We start from the raw sequence: 19,806 nt of genomic DNA on the forward strand, positions 1-19,806 counted from the left end.
TGCTTTTCTGTTTTACATCAAGGGGTGTGTGTGTGTACATTTTTTGCTCTGACAATCTGGCCCCACTTGTCAGAAAGTGGTTAAAAGGGACAAATCACCTGATCAGTGCAATTTGCAAAAAGTTTACTAGAAACGCGGTGATTTTTGCATAAAATTAAGGATTAGGCGGTTTTCTGCCATCTATACCCCAAATGTGGTGGGTTTTTTTTTTTTTGCAATTAACTCGTTTTGAAGATATCATCGAGACGAATAGCATGGTCAACGCGGATCGCCAATCAGACACCCTGCTTTAAAAAATTATATCATTTTCTTAGTTTGTACAAAATGTTAAATGCACAGACTAAATTATTGGAAATAGAACCTGTAGTACACTAGTAGACCTGGTACCGGACCTATGCCCCCGGAAATTTTTTTGCCAGTACCAACCTGTTAATGAGCAGGATAGAGCATGGCCAGCTAGCTCAAGTACACCATCGAAGAAAAACGGGTCGAGTTTCCACAAGCCCCGGAGTTTTCCGTGGAAGAAAGGCGGAAGGAGACGACGGGTTAGGCCGCACCGGAGAGTGACGTCCATTGTCATGCACGATACGTACATACGCCATGTCGCCATGCCGTGCACCTTCGGTTTTCGCGGAGTCAAAGTAGCTGCGCTGATTAAAGTAGGCAGGGCGCAACACGACCACGTACGCAGGCAGGCGGGCGGAGGACGTGTATAAAAGGGGGGCCTGCTGCAGCTGCATAGGCACACACCAGCTCTAGTAGCAGATACAGGGAGCTAAGCTAGCAGCAATGGCGACAAAGGATGTTGCTTCCATGTTTGCCGTTGCTCTCTTCATTGGAGCGTTCGCTGCTGTTCCTACGAGTACGGCTTGACATTTCTCTCGTGTTCTTGTAGTATTTTCTATCTGCCTTGCATGCATGCACCTACTGTCGTCGGTGTGGTTGTGGGGCAAATCAAATTCATGCATGGAGTTCGATCATGCTGTTTTTTTTTAAATGTACCACTGGATAATTTATCTATTTCGTTGATGGAATTTTGTTATGTATTGCTACTATTATGCAACATTAATCTTTATGGGCCATTTCGAAGGAAATATTATAGTCTCTTTCGTTTGTAGGATGCTAAAGATGGTAGAAATAGAAAGGGCGTGACTAGGTCTCAGTCTCAATTAAGTGATATAGTATACGAATCTCCATGCATAATCAAAGGAATATAGCATCGACCGAGACATAATGATGTCTCGGTCGACTGCTTAGCAAAACTGAATCAGAAAAACGAAGGATTTGATTGTCATGTCTATATTAGAATAAATTAAATATGTACCAACTTTTTTGGATGTGCCATTGAAAGCAAGGAGGGATTATTTTTAAGAAATTTAGGTGGATACAATTCTTTTCGAAATGCCGTGCAAAGTAATTGCTGTTAAAGACTTCGTTTGAGATTTAGGACACAAAATTAAAAATATTAATTAATTAATTAAGGCGGCGCCTACATAGTTATTCACGCAAACGCCTACGATAGCTAAACGGATGCCACTCTTATCCGCATGCGCGCAGGTGTGCAATCCATCGGCGTGTGCTACGGCGTGATCGGCAACAACCTCCCCTCCCGGAGCGACGTGGTGCAGCTCTACAGGTCCAAGGGCATCAACGGCATGCGCATCTACTTCGCCGACGGGCAGGCCCTCTCCGCGCTCCGCAACTCCGGCATCGGCCTCATCCTCGACATCGGTAACGATCAGCTCTCCAACATTGCCGCCAGCACCTCTAACGCGGCGTCCTGGGTCCAGAACAACGTGCGGCCCTACTACCCGGCCGTGAACATCAAGTACATCGCCGCCGGCAACGAGGTGCAGGGCGGCACCACGCAGAGCATCGTCCCGGCCATGCGGAACCTCAACGCGGCCCTCTCCGCCGCGGGCCTCGGCGCCATCAAGGTGTCCACCTCGATCCGGTTCGACGCGGTGGCCAACTCGTTCCCGCCCTCCGCCGGCGTGTTCGCGCAGTCGTACATGACGGACGTGGCCCGGCTCCTGCCAACGTGTACCCCTACTTCGCGTACCGCGACAACCCGCGGGACATCAGCCTGAACTACGCGACGTTCCAGCCGGGCACCAGCGTGCGTGACCAGAACAACGGGCTGACCTACACGAGCCTGTTCGACGCGATGGTGGACGCCGTGTACGCGGCGCTGGAGAAGGCGGGTGCGCCGGGCGTGAAGGTGGTGATTTCCGAGAGCGGGTGGCCGTCGGCGGGCGGGTTCGCGGCGTCGGCGGACAACGCGCGTACGTACAACCAGGGGCTGATCAACCACGTCGGTGGGGGCACGCCCAAGAAGCGGGAGGCGCTGGAGACGTACATCTTCGCCATGTTCAACGAGAACCAGAAGACCGGGGACGCCACGGAGAGGAGCTTCGGGCTCTTCAACCCGGACAAGTCGCCGGCCTACAACATCCAGTTCAAGTAGCTATCTTATACTACTATACCATACCTACATCTTCATCCTAAATAAGCTGCAAAATGCGGCATGCAAGTGTAACGACACGTACATGTACATTCATCCATGGAAGAGTGCAACCATGCACGCGTTAACTTCCGGCCGGGCGATGATACATCATCATATGATAATAAAGAGATGGAAGCAGTTATGAATTGTGATCCATATGCCTCCAGCCATGCCGACCTACACATCATCCATCTGCTCACGCGGCGACCTCGCCAGTAACGTGCGCCGGCCTCGACGTACGACCATGAGTCCACTACGCCGGCGACTTGATCGCCAGATCTCCGGGCCTGGGCGAGCCGTTACAATCCGGCGGGTCAAAGGGTTTGCGAGCATACGTCAAGTGGTGCACCCATGCTTCTTCTTACTTAAGTTAGAGCATATCTCCAGCCGTTGGCTCCTCAGGGGGCGCCTAAAATCGCCGTCTGGGGGTGACCCGGCGCAAAAAGTGGGTCTGAGGCGAGTTGGCCCCCCAGCCGCCGCTCCCAGGGCCGGCCGCAGGCATGAAAAAAATAATTAGGCAAACTTGGGCTAAAACACGCCACTTTTCGGTAAACTTGGGCTTTTATATTCGCAAATTTGGGCTAAAACACGCCATTACATATAAAAACTAGTCAAAAAAAAACTTGCTGAAGGCCGAGAAGTCGCCGTCGTCGCCGCCATCGTCGGCCTTATCCTCCTTGACTCGGGCGTCCCTGCTGGACCCCTCCCCGGCTGGTGCGGCGGCGGCGACGCGTCATCGTCGTCGTCGCTATCGTCGATGATGACACCGCCGCCTTCGTCGCGGCCTCGGCGGCGCTGCGCGAAGCGCTCTAGGTGGCGCGCTGGCGCTCCCTCGCCATCTTTAGGGAGTCTTGGCGTGCCCATTCAAGGGCCGCGTCGTCGTCGAGCACGACTTCGCCGTGCTCCGCCTTCACCGGCGCCAACAGCCCCGACTCCGTCTTCACCGGAGCCAGCCCCGGCTCCGTCTTCGGCTTGACGAAGCGCGGGGGAGGAGCTGACGAGGAGGCGCGTCGGCCGCCCTCGCTGATGACGATGCCGACGCTGCGTGTACGCCGGCCGAGCGGCGTCTCCGCCGTGGGCTCGGCCTTGACGCCGAGCAGCGATGGAGTGCCAGAGGATTGGGAGGAAGAACGCGACGAGGAAGAGGAGGAGGAGGAGCCGAACCTCCTCGGCGCCCATTGCCCGTCGCGTCGGCGGTGCATCAGGGCGGCCGTCCTCGCCGGGGGGTACGCCAACGGTGGGTTGTTGCCGCCCTCGAGGTGCGTCAGCACGCCGTCGAGGGTGCGGCCGGGGACGCCCCACCAGAGGTGGCGCCCCTCGCTGTTCTTGGTGCCGCCGACCACCGGCGCCCCGTTGGTGGACGCCATCCGTTGCTGCTGGCGGCGCTCGAAGTACGCCCGACCAAGACGTGTTGTTGTCTGCGGCGTACTGGGGAAGGGAGCGCTCGGCGTCGGTGAGAGAGACGCGCGCGATCTCGACCTCGTCGGCAAAGTACGATGGCTTGGTGACGGCTTCGGGTAACGGGGGAATGGGCACTCCCCCATTGCTGAGCCTCCAGCCCGTCAGGCCGACGCGGATGTCCGGCGGCGCCGGGATGTTTGCCTGGAACAGGAGCCAGGACTCATGTTCGCGGAGCGAACGGCGGCCGAAGCCGTTGGCCGCCGCCTCGTCTCCGGGGAAATGCTCGGCCTTCGGGGAGAGGGAGTGGCTGGGGAGAAGAGGGCGGGAGAGGGAGGGCTGGGGAGGCACACCAACGCAGGCGAGCGAGACCATATATTGCCGCGCCGCGTCCGTGTGTACGCGTCCGAGGAAGGGGAGGCGTAGGCGCGGCGCCCCATGACGCGCTGTCCGTGAGGAATCAATGGCAAAGCTGACCGGCGGCAGCCTTGTCATTGATTCCCCGCGGAAAACCGAGGCGTCAGGAAGACGAGGCGGGCGGTGTCGCTGACGCGGCTGCCGCATGACGCGGCTGCTCCACGACTCGACTGCCCCACGGCGCTTTCGCGCCAAAAAAGATTCGCCCGGCGCCCCCGAGCGCCCCAGCGCGCCGGGTTCGGGTTGGGTCCGCCGGCGTCAATTTCGCCCGAGCCGACGAAAAATGAGCCCCTGGAAACGCGACTGGGCCGAGTTTTTGACGCCGGCGACCGAAAAGTCGTCTGGGGAGCCGTTGGGGTGCGGCTGGAGATGCTCCTACGTTGCGTGCCCGGCCCGTCCACCCATGTACGTGTGATGGGTAACCGGCAGCAATCGCGACGAGACAGGAACACGGCCTCTTAATTTGCCGTAGGTGGCCACCCGGCCCCGGCCTGGCCGTGATACATAGCGAGAGGAGTGAAAGGTCCAATTTTTCAGGTAGGTTCTCGTATATGTCTCACAAAAATGCAGGCTTTCGAATTATGAAAATCTTCATATCGGTCATCAATGTGCAATATGTGTGTCATTTAGATGCTCAAAATATGTTAGAAATGCCACATATATAGGTCCTCGAACTATTTCAAAGGTGTCATACAAATACACACTTATTGCACTTCAAAGAATCTTCCAAGACCTAGATCACATTTTTCATAGTTCAAGGGACTGTGTGACACCTCTGAAATAGTTCAGGGACCTAGAATGCACTTCACTTTAACGAGAGGCTATGGATGCCGGACAGGAACACGCCGTCTTAATTTGTGTCAGGGCTACTTGTGCCTGTACCGATTCTTAATTTGCAACAGTAGCACGACGGCCCATATCTGCGGCCATAGGTTCGCTCGGCTTGTAGCTGTAGTTGTAGATCCGCTTTACTTTGGGTTTTTTCTTTTTGTTTAATTTTGCTTTTTCCTTCATTTTCTTTGTTTTTAACTAGCTTTCTTTGGTTTTCCTTTTTTCCTTTTACTTTAGGTTTCTTTGTTTTCTCATTCTTTTTTTGCTTTCTCTTTATTTGTTATACTTTGTTTTCTTTTGTTTATTTCCTGTTTTTCTTCGTTTTTTTGGGATTTTTTGCTTTTTCATTTGTTTCTTTGTCAGATACATTAGGAAATTTTTTTACAAATATTTATTTCTTTCAAATACATGATTAACATTTGTCGGCTATTCATTTTCATACAAATATAAACATTCTCTTATAATGTTTCACATTTTTCAAATACATTATTACAATTACATGCTTTGAATATTTTTTCAAATACATGTTAAACTTTTTTAGATACACTTTGGAACAATTTTTTAATCAGAAAAACATTTTCTGTACTATGCAATTTTTTACACTGTGCAGACATTTTTTTTGTAACAATGTTTCAAATAATTTTTCTGAAATTTTGGAACAATTTTGAATCTAACATAATTTCTTTTAATTACAAGAACATGAATTTACAACATATAAACATTTTTCATACACATGATTAAAAGTTTCTACCATTTTATTCACATGTCCATTTTTCATATATATGCAAAATATTTTTCTATAGATGTTTCATATTTTTCAAATGCAAGATTAATATGTTCAAAAATTATGTACACTAATTTTTGTAATATATATGCAAAAAAATGGCAGGATAATATGTGCTATAGGTTGATGGAATAATTTGGACGCAATGCATGTATCAAAACATATATAAGGGACAAAATTATCCTAATTAACCTGTATTCCTAAGTTGTGTACATCGGCGGTGATTATCGGAAGAATCAGATTGGTTTATTTCAGGTGTGACAACTGGTTGTGACTGATGGCTTATATGTCTTAATGGCTACCATATTTCATAGAAGAAGTTGCGGCGATATCGATATTTGCAAAGCATGCACAAAAAGTTGCCTTCAATGGAAGCAGATTGTAGCCTATACTTCTTAATAAATATATCGCAGAAAACAATCCAGGGTATGAAATTCATATGGTATCTAATATGCATGGAAACAAATGGATGGTGCATATGTTCGCATAGCAATGCAAGAAGCAGGAGACTGCTACAAAAATGAAATGAAGCCAATCCGAGGAGCAAGATACCTACTAAACAGAAGTTGAAGCACATGTCGATCTGGAGAGCAATCTGCAAAATATTTACAAATAAGTTGGGGGATAGTAGAAATCTCGGGTGACTGAAAACAGGAAGCGTGCACCAGGAGGGAAATAACTACAATGTAAATGAACAAATAAATTAGTAAAATGATGATATTGGCTTTTGTACTATGTCCATCCTAAATGAAAACATGTGCAGCTCCCATTACTAACCAATTTGTGCAAGCATGTATCATATTGAATAGCAATTTTACGAAATAAGAATATGAAAGAAATACAAGGGCAAGCGATATGTGGAAGTAATGTAGCCAATGTGAGCAGCAAAAGACCTACACGCTCAACATCCTTCATCCCTAGCCAAGCCTGAGAAATTGGAAAGCATAGTCTTGTGAGGATAGAAATACTCACGGAGGGCTGAAAAGAGGGAGTGTGCACCTACTAGGGCAGAAGTCGGTTCTTAGACGTGGATGTGAGCAGGCGTTCGTGGTCAATGAGTATGGCAGTACAGAGGGGTTATGAACACATCTTTGCCCGCATTTGCAGGGCAATATAGCAGAGATAATGAGGGCTAGAAATTAAGTGTCGTGAGGCCATTACATGTGCATTTGTGGCATGAAGGTGGAAGAGATTGCAACATAAAAGCGGGGAAGACGAATGAATTATGTGGAGCAGCGGACGGGTTGGCTGTGGTCACTGGCAGGGGGGCATTGAGTGCGGCAGCTTAAGTCACCTGCGGTGACTGGCCATGAGGAGCATAGACTGTGGCGGCAGCGCTGGTATAGCGTGGACGTGGCGGCGGATTTTTCCCGCATCTTTGGTGAGGTTACTCATAGGGGACCGCCAGCGGTGAGGCCGGCTGGCTGGACCCAAGCAGGGGTGGTGGTGGCTGCTGGGAGAGCATGAGGGGCCGCAGGGGCTGGCCGTGGAAGGGTAGGTGATGGCACAGTCGCCGGAAGGCGATGTTGTAGCATCGGCTTGGCGGTAGTTTTTTTAGCAAAGCTTGACAGATGGGTGTGAGTAGTAGGATCTTGAATGATAGTTTCCTATGGCTTCTTAGTGTCCAAATCTTGCGCCTAGCCCAAAAGATTGTGTCGGGGGCCGGCACTGAGCGGTAAGAACGAAATGGTGTGTTAACTCGGAGGTGGGTATCGATCTATGCTGCATCAACGACTGGAACAATTCGGGTGATGTGGCTTCATGAGAAGGCAGGAAAAGCACCTAGTGGGGTGCCTCTATTTAGATATAGAAGACTTGACCAACACTTGATCGGACGGCTGTAGACTACCTATCTATGTTGCATCAACGGCTAGAACAATTCGGGTGAAGTGGCTTCATGAGAAGACATAGAAATCATCTAGTGGGGTGCCCCTATTTAGATATAGAAGATTGGTTGCCTTGCATGATTCAAAAGGTATTGCGGGCCAAGATAAATAATAATGGCCCTCAGAGCCTTACAGAAGAATTTGGTGAATGTTATTAAGTAGAAAATTAATTTTTATGTTAAAATAAGATAGTCCCACCGTTCCTAAGTATAAACCTTTTAGAGATTTCAATATGAACTACATACGAAGCAAAATGAATGAATCTACATTCTAAAATGTGTCTATATACATCTGCATATAGTCTATATTGAAATCTCCAAAAAGAATTATATTTAGGAATGGTGGGAGTACATATTTAATTCCACCTCAATGAATGTAAAGATTTTTTTGGAGGGAATTAAATTTTTATTTTGTTGCTACGATTTGAAAAATTAATGAGCATATATATCTTGTAGTATTTATCTAATTTATATGAAAATATTTTTAGTAGGAGTATATTTCCCATTAACTTTGGTGAGTACTGAATACACATTTATTGCACACCAAATATTTATAGATTTATCTCTATATATAGCTTGCATCTTTCGATGCTCTCACACACAAATATATCTGCAAAGCTTTAGTTGTCAGCCTGAGCTAGAGCACCAACAATGGCGGAGCACACTACCTTCCTCCTCGTAGCAATAGTAGCCATCCTTCTCACTGCCACTGCCGCCACCCTGGCCAAGGCCCCCGCCCCCACAGCCAACAAGCCGACGGCATACGAAATGCTAGGGCGATATGGCTTCCCACCGGGCATCCTCCCGGAGGGAGTGCATGACTACGAGCTCCGACCAGACGGCTCCTTTGAGGTACACTTCTCCGATGAATGTAATTTCGTGTTGACGGCCAGTACGACGTCCACTACAGCACCCGGGTCGCCGGGAACATAAAAAATGACACGATCAGCAGCCTCGAAGGCATTAAGGTGAAGGTCTTTATTGCGTGGGCCAGCATAAAGGAGGTTGGCCGCGATGGGGATGAGCTTAGGCTGCACGCTGGGATCATATCCAAGTCATTCCCGGTCGGCGATTTCTCCTCTAGCCCAAAGTGTAACTGAAGCTCGACTCCAAGATCGACACAAGTCTTCGATCACATCGCTTGACGTTTCCTTCTTTCTTCGTAGGATTGAAGATGCACGTTGCTGCTTGTTTTGTAATCCTGTGTCATCTTACCAATTAATGTACTCCCATTGTAGTATGGGCTGAGAATGAATGATACTCTTTCCGTTCCAAAATAGATGACTCAACTTTGTACTAAAGTTAGTACAAAGTTGAGTTATCTATTTTGGAACGGAGGGAGTATATATAAAGAAGTGCCTTTTGTTCATGATTGCAAAATTCATTTGTGATTTCAATTAACGAGGTGTTGGACAGTGAATGTGTTAGATCAAATAAGGCATGATGGTATTGTGGCACAAAAGAAACTGTCACTTAATTAGCTCTTAGCGTCATCTTAGATATAATTGGATTTGTTCTCGATCTTGAAGATAGCTTATGACATTTCGCATGTCGTATCTTTTTTTTGAGGAAAATTTTGATCTATTAATCATGTCATGTCAGCATTTGAACGAGCCGAAAGCGCGCCGCCGTCATCGCCCCTCCCTCACCGGAGTCAGGCCAAAAAATTTGTATTGCAGTCGGAAAGTCATGGTGTTAAGGCCCCACATGACCAACACACCAGAACAGCAACCGTCGCCTATGAAGAGAAGTATAGATCGAAAGGATACAACGTGAAGACACACGAACGAAGATGAACACATACTGGATTCATGCAGATCCACCAAACACTACCACCGATTGAATCTCATGAGATCTGCCGGAGACACACCACCACGTGTCCTTCGATGACGCGAGATGCATCACCGAAACAGGGGCTAGGCGGGGAGAATATTATTCCATCTTTACGATGATACCTTCACATCGTCTTCCTGAGCAAGACACAAACCCTAAACAAACTCGTGAAACCCCTAAAAATGGGGCAAGATCCCTCCTGCCGGCAAGGGCCAAGATCCACCACTCCGTCGTATAGATATTGATAGATACTTGCATATAGATACTGACAAACACATGTTGGCGTGTTACCTTGAAAAATTAAACGTAGCTACACACCCTCTCTATTTTAAATTAATTTAAAATTTAAATTTGTCCTAATTGAAAAAAACTGACCAAAAATTATATCGACATCTACAACATCAATTTCTAAAATATATGTCCGTACTGTATATACTTGATGGTGTATATTTTAGCACATGTTTCTGTAGACTTTGTCAAAAGTTTAACTTGGAATATATCTAGATCTTTAATTAATTTGAAATTGGGTAAGTAATATTTAATGCTTGCATGCAGTGGCGGAGCTTGGGGATTTTTTTTCTTTAGAAAACGATGTGGTAATGGGCCAATTGGCAAGCGGCACATTTGTTCTTATGGGCTGGTGGGGCAGCCAAGATTGGTCTAGAATGTCCGCCACAGCTTGCATGCCTCAAAGAAATGAGTTGATGAAATATAATTCCTTTAAATAAATTAAATACAGTTGAGAGCGGTGTGAAGAGGGGTAAATCATATTCCGCGAGTAAGGCTGGGTGTGTCAACATAAACACGCATTTCCCATGGTTATATGGGCCAGCCCACTCAAGACACTGTATTCTTTCCGGCTTCTACTGTGACGAATATGGCAGTTTAGTTGGGCTTTTCTGTTCTTCTTCTTTTTTTTCTCTAGCAATTTGTTTGGAATTTGTATTTTCTGTTTATTTTAAAAAAAACTTATCGATTTTCCATTTTATATTTTGATTTGTGAACAGCTTTTAAATTATTAATTTTTCCAAATTGTCAAATATTTTGAAATTCATGACATTTTAAAATGTTTCAACTAAAGTTGGAGTTTTTTTAGTTCATAAAAATTTGTTTTTTAAATTGTTTAAATTTATGAACATTAATAACTTGCAATTATTTTCATATTGGCGTGCTTTTTTCCAATTTCATTATTTTGTAAAAGAAATGTGAACAGCTTTTGAAATTCATGAACATTTTTTAAATTCTTGAATATATTAAAATTTGGCAATATTTTACAATTATTGAAGAAAATTGTGCATTGTTTTTAAAACTGAATAACATTGTACGTCACCATTTGTAAAAATTAACGCAGTTACAAGAAGAAGAAAAGAAATGAAAAAACCATTCAACCCATCGCTAGCATATAATAATTGACCGAACAAACAACCCAAAGTCCGTAAAATGGTAAATGGTCCGGTTCACAACGCAACATTATTTTGTGTTTGGTCAATGGCCCGATCCCTATGCGCGGAAGTCTCAGGAAATGTTTGACATCTGGCACAACTAAGGACGTATGGCAGTGCAACTCTATTTGGCACTTGTACGTGACTACATGTACGATTTTGTGGCCATTTTCATCGTCTTAGTTTCAAAGTTCTGCTTCCCTTTGAACTCCTTTACTAGCAGGGACAACTATAATGTATGCAGTTTCACAGCAAAATAAAATATAGTGCTTGTAGATATTAGTGTAAACAAAGAAGCCTACTCAGAAAAGGGTGACATTGGAAGAAATAATGGCAAAGAGCTGGCAGTCTTAATGAGATCAACTGATAGCTTTAGCAAAGTCAAGTCATATGCACGCCGATTGTCGTGGTTCTAAGTCTGACAGTAGAATGGGGGGTAGGTATGGAGAGGCAAAATCCTAGCTATGGAGTAGTTGTACACACGAGTCTTTAGCGAGTTCAGGCCCTTCTCTGAGGAAATAATAGCCCTACGTCTCGGAGCCCGGAGGCGGTCGACTGGTTTATGTGTATATGAGTTACAGGGGTGCGAACCCTTCTACCAGTGGAGGGGGGGTGGCTTATATAAAGGACGCCAGGACCCCAGCCAACCCATGTAGCAGAGGGTTAAAGTACATTAAGGCCGGGCGTTACTGGTAACGCCCTACATAAAGTGTCATCATGACCATTAAGACTACTTAATTACAGACCGTTTGGATACAAAGTAGATTCTGAACTCCTGGTGGTCGAGTGAGTCTTCATGGTCGAGTGTCTTTAAGTTCGTCGAGTGTCTTCTAGCCGGTCGAGTGGAGTCCCTCTTGGTCGACTGGAAGGTAGCTTCGTCTAAGGATGTCCTTGGGTATGGTATCCTAGGTAGCTCCATGACCCTACCCTAGGTACATAACATCATCACCGATCACCATACTAACCGTTGTTTTTTGTTTGAAGCCCAAAATTAGGTCTTGTAGAGGCGCCATAAGGGCCTTGCCCTCCATATTTCTTGCAGGCCCCTTCAAATAGAGCCTGCTAGCCTATAAGTATGTAGGTTGGAGGTGTTCTGATATGGAGCGGGCACCAAACCCAACCGCTCGCGGAGGAGTGAAGTTTGATGGCATTTTCTTACTGTTGTATCCAGTCCTGCCAATAATTCTGTCATCTGTACATCTTGCCACCTTAGACTCCTGGCAATAGCACAACCACTTTTGCACTAGGAAGAGCATCCACTAATGACAAATGACGTGTGTCGCACCCATTTCCCAACCACGGCCTTCAATTCTAACCCCATTTCCTGTCAGAGCATTCCTTTTGCGGTTATATAAACAGGCCCACCCCCTTAGGGCGCCACTACTCACCCATCTTTGTTGTCGGCGCCACAACCACCCACATCTTCCATGTCGGGGCAGTGGAGCCCTCCTAGTGGATCTTTCCCCTGCCAGACCGAAGAGGACCGCGCCGAGAGAAAGTTCTCGGGGAGGGCCTAGTCATGGTCTAAGTCGGTTAAGGAGGGTGCGCTCGACCAGGCTGAATCAATCCTTGGGGATGAGCGCTTCCCCACAGCCCACCGCTACCTTGCCTTCATGAGAACTACCGCCTTGGCAGAAAGGGAAGCCACACTCCTAGGGGTGCAATGTTGTAGCTTAGTCCCACAATGAAGAGAACATGTACTCATAGACCGCCTGGCTGCGGAAGGGGAAGAACCCAAAGAATCTCGTCTCTGAGGTCACTTCCAAATAGAGGAATAGGCCGCACTAGATATTTATGATTCAATAAATTAGTTGTATTTTTATTTCGTTAGTTGAAATTGTGCTAGTAAGCATTGTGGAAATCAAGTTCAAAGCAAGCTTAAATTTTCTTCAATTGTTGTTGATGAGATGGGGAAAAGAAAATTCTTATTAGCCCATGACAAATGAGTTCCATCAACAACAAATTTTGGAAGGCTTTTTTTATAGTGCCTTTGAGTTTGCACAAGCCATCGTAATTTATAGCGATCGCATCCATAAAGATTTTGAAGATCCAAAATATGGCGTATCTGCTAGAGTTGCTCTAAGCTAGCCAAGAAGAAACCAAAATTATTCAACCAGGCTCGGCAATAGGCTCCAACTAGTGATTCTTTGAGCCCACATCATTAAAGATAGGATGGAGATAGTTGGAATACAAAAATTGGGAAATCTATAATATTAATTTGTATGGCACATCACGAATGTTAGCTCAGAATGATGGATATGGGTAAGGATAATGAACCGAAAATTAAAGAAAGTGAAGTCTCTCCAACACTTCAAATCAACTGGATTGTTCTGGATACATGTATGTTTATTCACGTTCTTTCATTTTTAGTCTATAGTACTCCCTTTGTCCAATAATATAAGATCGTTTTGACACTATACTAGTGTAAAATATGCTCTTATATTATGGGGCGCAAGGATTATATACTTGCATGTCTGCTCATCTGATTATGCCACTGGTTTATAGATCGGTTGGACATAGACGACAAAATAGAAAGGGAAAATTGATTTTATACCCTTAGTTGTGTCACACTCGGCAGGTTTGCCCCTAGTTTCGGAAAACACTCATTCTTGTCCAACTCACTTTGGTTTTCTTATGCTTTTGCCCTTCCGGCATGGTTCCGTCTAGTCAGCGCCGTTTGACCGCTACCGGCGGTAGTTTTTGGACATTTTTACCCCTCTTGTGGATAACCCTCAGTACCCCTTCGTCCTCAGCTAGCTCGCGTGAAAAACAGAGGAAGGGAAGGCACGACAAGTTTGGAGCGGGAAGCGGGAAGCGGGAGAGAAAGGAGCGGTGCACATGGCGAGCTCGGGGTCGTCCTCCTTCTCACCGGCGACCGGAGAGGTAAGTAGTCCTTTGAATCTTTGAATTTGGTGCTCCTCCACCCCATCCCACTTGAATCTAGGGATTTCTAGGGTTTGTGACATTTGGGGGAAATTTTACCTATCTTTTAGGTCGATGGGGTCGGGATTGTGCAACATTCGTCGGAGTTTTATCTTCCCGACGAGTCCTATTCCGGCTTGGAGTTTTTGTCAAAGCATCGCTTCCCTGGCCATGGCCTTGTCCCTGCCCGCCGTGTATCATGGGGAGGAGCTAGCAGTGGCCGCCATTTTTTAGGTTGTCCATTAGATGTAAGTTTTTGTGAATTTGTGATAGATTTAGTTTTTGTTGATTTGTACTCTCTAATGTTGATTACTCTGACTTGCAATTAGTTACCAGAAGAGTGTGAATGGGTGGTGTGGGTTGACCCAGCTCCTCCATTGCGTGTTGCCCTTGCTTTTGAAGACTTGCACGCAGAGGTTGAAGGCAGTTGGATCAAATGTCACCATCTGAAGAAGGAAAACATGGAGCTGGCAAGGAAGAATAGGGCTTTGAAGAAGAAACTTAGAGAGAGAGAGATGAGATGTTGCTGGTGTGGGCATTGCTGTTAGTTGGAATTGTTATGTTTGTTGTACTGGTATGGTAGATGTAGTTTATCGATGTATCTGAAGTGAAGATGTTGATGGAACCCTACTTTGATGTAACTTTGCAGTTGCAGTTGAATTGATGTCACTTTATCTGATGTCGTCGACGACGTCGACGACAAATCTTATGTGATGAGTCCAAATGTGGATGGTAGATGAAGATTTGTCGTCGACGACGTCGACAACAAATCTTATGTGATGAGTCCAAATGTGGATGGTAGATGAAGATTTGTCGTGGATGGTAGATGATGACAAATCAATATGAAGTTGAACAACAAAATAGTGATGGACAAAGGAGATAACAGCAAGCAGCAAACAGTGCATTAAGCAAGCAACAAACATTAAGCAAGTGCATAATAGTCAGTGCATAATAGCCAGTGCACAGACATTAAGCACTCTGAAGTTCACATAGTCAAGTGCACAGATCAACATCTAGTTCATAACAGCATCAAAACAAGTAGATTCAGCAAGGTTGTTGTTTACATAGTCAACTTTGCTAAACTCAGTGAAACTTGCTCTAGCCCAGATTTTTGTGTGGTGCTGCTCAAGATATTCCTTTACTTTTGGTCTGCTCTTCAGCTGGTTCAGATGAAAGTTGTGCTTCTTAATGCTGTAAGTTAGTGAGCAAGGCCATAGATTGTCATCATAAAATTTTCCTTTGAATTTCTTGCTGAAATTTTGGGCAAGATGCCTCATACACTCTCTGTGCTCCACTCCTGGGTAAACATCATCAACAGCACTCTCCAGTCCTTTGCAAGCATCAGTATGTATGACTAAACCTTCAGGGTGTCCTATTGCTTCCTTCAGGTTTTTGAAAAACCAAGTCCAGCTCTCAGTTGACTCCACCTCAAGAACACCATATGCAACAGAAAATAACTAGTTATGAGCATCTAGAGCACATGCTGCTACAAGTTGGCCCCTAAACCTACCATGCAATGCAGTTGCATCTACAGCCAAGTATGGCCTGCACCCCTCCAAGAACCCTTTCTGACAAGCTTTGAAGCATACAAAAACCCTTCTAAAACACTCCTTGTAGAATTTCTTTCCTTTTAACTTGTACTCCACTGTGTGCTTGTCTATGTCAACAACACTTCCTGGTGATGCCCTCTCTACTTCAGCTTTGAATGCATAAAGTAACTGGAAACTATCACTGTACTTACCATAGATCTTGTCAAGTGCCATCTCCTTACCATAGTAACATCTGCTGTATGGCACCTCAAGACCATACTTCTCTAACAACCTACCCTGAATTTCCTTTGTTCCAATCGCTGGATTTTTCCTGATCCAAGCCATAGAAGCATCTGCAATCCACCTTCTTTTTGCAGCTCTCAGTCTCTGAGATCTATTCACACTAGGACATGTGTGAGGGTGGGGATTCACTTTGATCTGACAATAAAACAAATAATCAGTCAGGATAATATTAGTAAAACAAAAAGGCACATTTTATTAAAAACACATTACTAAAACAGTACCTGAAACAGAGTGCTCCTCCTCATCAGAGATGCATGCAGCCTCCACTTACACCCACTCTTAAGTGTAATGTACTCAGTTTCAGACTTGATTGAGAATGTTCCAACTGCATTCTTGCAATCAACTGCATTAGGAAAGACGACACCTTCCTCAATGGATGGATTATCTCTATCATACATCATTACAGGTCTATCCTCATCTGGATCCTCAAAAGCTCCCATGTCATTATCCTCTTGCCTCTCATCAGCATCAGTATCTGAAAATTCTGCAGGAATGTACTCTTCATGTGTTGTATGCTCATCATTGTTGTGCTGGACATAACCAGGGTAAAGTTTCTCATCCTCCTCATCAGATAAAATAGGTGCATTAGGCAGTGCCTCTTCCACAACTGGATCAGGCTGATCCTCTGGTCTATTAGTGCCACATTCAGAAGTAGCTGGAGTGGTACTTGCACTTGCTGCACTAGTTCCAGGAGCACTAGGAGTACTAGCAGCTGTCCTGGATCCACATGGCCTACCCCTTTTTCTACCCCCTATCCCTCCAGCAGTTTTTTCACACCTTTCTCCTCTCTTTCTCTGAATTACTGTTATTTCCAGATTGCATGACCTTGTCTCTGCATTATTTGCAAACATCACACCTAACTCATCATCACACTGTAGAGGGTTCCAACACTCCTTTAAACTATCCCAATATCTAATTTCAACAGCATCAAACAATCCCCATGGATACTTGGCACAAATAGCAGCCCTGAAGTCATTAAATGACCTACTACTGCTATCCACAACTAATGGAAATGTGAATCCGATCTCCTTTCCTTCCGTACCAGCAGAAACGATAACTGTCGTTTCCATTCTAACAGACAGAAAGAATGCAACCTCTGGATCCATCCTACAGTAATGAGCATACCATCTCCCATGAGCAATTGAACCAAAGCTAGCCTAAAACTTATCTGAATCCACTAAGCATGAGTAGATTTGAGACTAAAACTTACCCCGCCGCGATCTGACGTGCAGATGTGGTGCCCTCGCCGCCCTGACTGCCACCAAAGCCGCCTTCAACGCCCTCCCATGCCGATGCGCTGCTCTTGCCACCGTCGACGACGCCACCGCCGCCATTTCCGCCATCCAATGGTGATGGGGACACCGTCTGGCCGTGCGCGCAGCCACGGCCCTTGCGTTGCGATGTGCCGCCCTCCCGTGCCGATGCGGTGCCCTTCTTGCGGCGCCCGCGGCCGCCACCTAGGGTTTCTCCATCCTCCCCCATCGCCTGGCCTGGAAACGGATGTGGTGCGAGGATTGGTTTGTGGATCTGGTGGTGAGGCGCCAATGGCGACTAGGGTTTCTGACGAGGGAAAGAGAGTGAGAATGGGGAACGATAGAGTGAGAGTGGGAATGAGTTGGTTAGGTCGACCGAGGGGCAAGCCGTGTCCAAAAACTAGCGGCGGTAGTGGTCAAACGGCGCTGACTGGACGGAACCGTGACGGAAGGGCAAAAGCATAAGAAAACCAAACTGGTTCGGGCAAGAACGATGGTTTTCGGAAACTAGGGGAAAACCTGCCGAGGGGGACACAACTAAGGGCACCAAATTAATTATCCCAAATAGAAAAGATTTGAAAATCATGTCATGGGTCTCTTTTTTTTCCTGCTGCACAAAGTGTTGGTTGTTCTCATGTCTGGTTCACAAAAGGCCAGCGTTTATAGTCAGAAAGGGGGAAACTGACAGTCCTTCTTAGGCTTTCACTATTTGGCCACACTGCGGGTGCCGAGCAATTTGGTGCGCCTAATGTGTGATGTGTGCCTTCATCGGTGGTTATGGTTAAAGCATGCATGCATGCAGTACGTTGTACAAAATGGCTTTAGCATAAAATGCCAAGATATGTACTTTTTTTCTCCAACAACTGAAAGGTGGCTAAAGATTGGTAGATAGCCAACAACTGGATGGTGTGTGCATGCATGTTGGTTGGAACCTGGAAGCAGAATAGCCGAGATCAAGGCTATTACGAACACACACAACATAAACTTGAAGCAATATTGAGTAACAAGCTAGGTTCATACGAACAGTTCACGAAAGTATATTGTCCACTTTGGCTTGATGTCCTCTCTTGCTCCAAATGATCATTCACTGCCGCAGAATCACTTACTAGTGGCAGGCTGAAAAAACTTACCAGTAAGGCAGTAACGAGCAAGATGCCCGCCACTATAACTCTTCACTGGTACTACCTTTGTTCTGGTTTACTAGTCCCACTTTTATTTTGTATCAAATTTTGACCATTACTTTAACTAATACAATATAAGTTATACAATGAAAAAAAATTCATTGAAAACTACATTCAAATACGAGTCTAACAATACAACTTTTTCTGGCATGCATTAACGTTTTACTAGTCAATTATTTGGTCAAACTTTGACTCCAAATACGACGGAGACTAGTAAACCCAGATAGAGGTAGTACTTGAGTACAAGGGACGAACTTCTTTTTGGTGCTCGTCACCGATAAGGTCGCAACTATGTGGGTTTGTGCAATAGTGAGTGCTCAAACTAGAGAATTGGTCTACTTTATATTGATCCCATGGCTGCATGGGAGCAAAGTTTTATCGCATTGTCATGGCTAAAGTCCTAAGTACTTTTAGCGTTTTCCTCCTGCCCAAGAAGTGACTCCCGACTCCCAGGCGACTAGGTTTTCCCCTCTTGCTGGCGCTGGCACCAGTCAACCTTGCCTCCCATGGCGTGTGGGTCGTGGACATGCAGAGGACCCGGGGCCCTCTCCGGGGGAGGGACACTGCTCTCGATTTTTGTTTGGTTCGGCGTCTCGGTTGGGACTGTGTGGCGGCTATGCCCCTGATAGGAACAATATCTCCCATGCTGAATCCCTGTCCCGATGGTGATTCTAGCGTCGTTAGAAGGTGTGCAATGGTGTGTCTCCGTCGGATCTCGTGAAATTTGGTGTGGGTCTTTGTTGGATCTGTTTGAATCAAATCTTTGTTTGTCTTCAGTCATGTCTCTATATGTTTGTTTATTCCGATCTACGCTTCTCTTCATCGGTGATAATTGATGTTCTGGTGTGTTGGTCGTGTGAGGTTTAGCATGATGACTTCTCAACTATCTACTACAAGAAGGTTTGCCCAGCTCCGGCAAGAGGGCAATGACGGCGGTGCGCCTTTGGCTCGCTTTAGTGCACATAGTCATCGCTAGGTGGTCCACAAACCTGATTGAAATTTTTGCTACTACTGGTGTTCTCAACCATGCCATATGATGAGTAGACTGACAGTTCCTCGATAAACAAAAGGTCCTAAGGGCATCTCCAAAGTCGACCCCCAAAACGGACACGGTATCCATCTGCGTCCTGGTCCAGACCAGTCCATGGACAGTGATGCAGGAGCCGACTGTCCAACGCTGTTACCTAAATGTCCACCTCTATTTTTTGGCAGAACATTTGTCGCGCGTGGTGTCCGCCATGGACATCGTTGGTAGGAGGATGGACGATCCTTGGCTGCGGAGGTATCTTGAGAGGCCGACTGCGTCGTCCAAGGAGGCAGGTGCGTTGGTGCAGGCAGCGAACGTCCTACGAATGCTTGGGGAGCGGCTGGAAAGGTACAACGACGTCGTTGGACGAGGAGGGTCCATATGCAAAGAAGGGGGGAGGGGGAGGGGGTAGGAGTGGAGTGGAAGAAAGTTTGAGAGAGAGGGGATTTGAGTGGGCCGAGGGTGTCGGAGTCCTATGTGGCGGTAGTCCAGACT

The 19,806-nt window shown here is 46.2% G+C and overlaps 1 pseudogene; it reads left to right on the forward strand.

Annotated features, from left to right (window-relative positions):
- Positions 1 to 748: 748 nt before the first annotated feature.
- Positions 749 to 2,652, forward strand: LOC119278571 (annotated as a pseudogene).
- Positions 2,653 to 19,806: the final 17,154 nt, after the last annotated feature.

Source organism: Triticum dicoccoides, chromosome 3B, assembly GCF_002162155.2.
Source record: "Triticum dicoccoides isolate Atlit2015 ecotype Zavitan chromosome 3B, WEW_v2.0, whole genome shotgun sequence".
In the NCBI taxonomy this organism is placed as follows: domain Eukaryota; kingdom Viridiplantae; phylum Streptophyta; class Magnoliopsida; order Poales; family Poaceae; genus Triticum; species Triticum dicoccoides.